The following is a 2,062-nucleotide window of genomic DNA, read 5'->3' as shown; positions in this document are numbered from 1 at the left end:
ACATGGTGGCGCTAGAGGAAAAGTCAGGGAACCATTAAAGTCAGTAGGAGTTATCATCTAGGGACCATGAACATATTTACAAAATTTCAGGGCAATCCATCCAGTAATATTTGAGATATTTCAGTCTGAACCAACAAACTGACATTGCCATCCCACAGCTGCAGCGCTAGCACTGCTAAAAATACGAGAATGATGTCAGTTACAGTATATATAAGCCAGAGTTGTGATGACACTTTCTTTAATGCTATTCATCACCATTTTGGCGTCCCACTGCAGGAGGAGGAGAACCTTTTTTGAGTTTATGTGCTGGGTGAGCAGTTTTCACAGGAATAAATGGCCGCCATGTTTGGATTTCTCATGTATTATTTATTACATCCAAACTTTTTCTTAATTAAAACTGTGTGCATGACATGACTAGCATGTAGGAGCATCACCTACAGAAAAATATCATGATTGGCTGGTGAACCTGAGGTGCACTGAGATTCATGAGAGCATGAATTGAGTGGTTTTGGAGGATATTCTACATTTTTCTTATTGCCATCAAACCCTGCGAAAAGAACAAAGCCAACATTGATCCATTGTTGTCCAAAGTCTAATAAAAACACATCAATGAGTCTCGCTGTTGCACAGGGTGACATGTTCCTTCATTATAATGAAGTATGAAGCCTCAAACCAACTCCGAGCTCACCTCATCTCTTTCAATCACTTATCGCTGGACCGACCGTATCTGAAAGACAGACGAGCGTTTGTCAAGGGAACTGAAACAAACACCAAGACATAGAAATAAATATGCTGCCGGTTAGAAATAGAGGAAGACTCGCAGACTTTCTGGGTAAAGAAAATAGAGTTAGAATTAATTACTTTGCAGCGGTCTTCAGAAGTGAAGTTCCTTTTAACTCACTGAGATCCTGTAACAGTACACTATGTTCTGAAATAAACCAAAGCTTAGAAACCAAACCAAACCAAACCGGCTTCTCTTAACATTTTGACTGGACTGAATGTAAAAATGAACTTAATCCTCCTAGTTATGGAAGGAGTTTCCTTTTCAGCAGCTCAGATGCCATAGTTCTACATTAAATACACGAGACACACACCTGATTCTGATGATGAAGTAAGTTGAGGCAAACATGCTCACAACGATGAGCACGAATACTCCAGCAGCAATCATCCTCGCTAACAATGGCATCTGTTCTGGCTTCTGTTCTGAGAAAAGAAACACAACCACGATCAACTCCAAACTCCGGCAGAGTCTCTCTTTCGCTGATGTTCTGTTAAAGGAATAGTTTGAAATTTGGGGAAACACATTTATTTGTTTAATTTTTGGATTTTCCTTCATTTAGCCAGGTGAAAGTCTCACTGAAAGAGTTACATGAGAACAGAGAAAACTGAGACAAAATACTGGATTCAAACTGCTAATTTTGAAGATTGTCTGTAGGCTTCATGTCAGTGTGTCCACTTTATGTGAAAATGCTTTTCTTACTCACCTTGAACGACAAAGTTGGTGGTTCCTTCAAATGAACCACTAGGAAAGGTTGCAATGCTGCAGGTGTACGACCCTGCATCTCTCATTTCCACAGCTCTAATTATCAAAGAATATTCTGTGATGTTCACTCTCTCCTTTAGAAATGTATCCGGAATATTAACTCCGAATGAACGATGAGAATAAATAATTCTGATTTTCTCTCCTTCTGGTGTCTTGAGGTCCCACTGAACCTGAGTGATACTGCTGTGTGTTGGTCCTTGGATGAATTGGCATGGCAGGGTGGCATCATGGCCGAGGTATCCAGTCACCTCAGGCCGGACTTTGACTTCCTGTGCCTCAAAAGCTGGAAAAGAAAAAAGAAAAAGAAAGTTGTAGCAGAAAAGATGATGGAAACGGAAACGATCCATGAAAAAATCATGTTGGTTTTTTTCTTTTATGATTCGTTATTCAAAACTGAAGCCGACTTAAAGTACTGATTCAAGTACTGAAGCTGACTTAAAGTACAATGTTGAGTTACTTTACACTTTCACTTTGCTACATTTCAGAGAGAGATATCCTTTTAACTCCACTACATTTATC

The 2,062-nt window shown here is 39.6% G+C and overlaps 1 long non-coding RNA gene across 1 annotated transcript; it reads right to left on the bottom strand.

Annotated features, from left to right (window-relative positions):
• Nucleotides 1-502: 502 nt before the first annotated feature.
• Nucleotides 503-1,180, bottom strand: LOC143325298 (uncharacterized). Its single transcript, XR_013077515.1, has 3 exons — nucleotides 1,095-1,180; nucleotides 689-727; nucleotides 503-547 (listed from the first exon to the last, which is right to left on the bottom strand). It is a non-coding gene; the product is annotated as an uncharacterized LOC143325298 (long non-coding RNA).
• Between the last annotated feature and the right edge of the window lie 882 nt (nucleotides 1,181-2,062).

This window comes from Chaetodon auriga, chromosome 8 (assembly GCF_051107435.1).
Source record: "Chaetodon auriga isolate fChaAug3 chromosome 8, fChaAug3.hap1, whole genome shotgun sequence".
Taxonomy (NCBI): Eukaryota; Metazoa; Chordata; class Actinopteri; order Chaetodontiformes; family Chaetodontidae; genus Chaetodon; species Chaetodon auriga.
The sequence above is the reverse complement of the archived record's forward strand: the minus strand, read 5'-3'. Positions and strand labels throughout refer to the sequence as shown.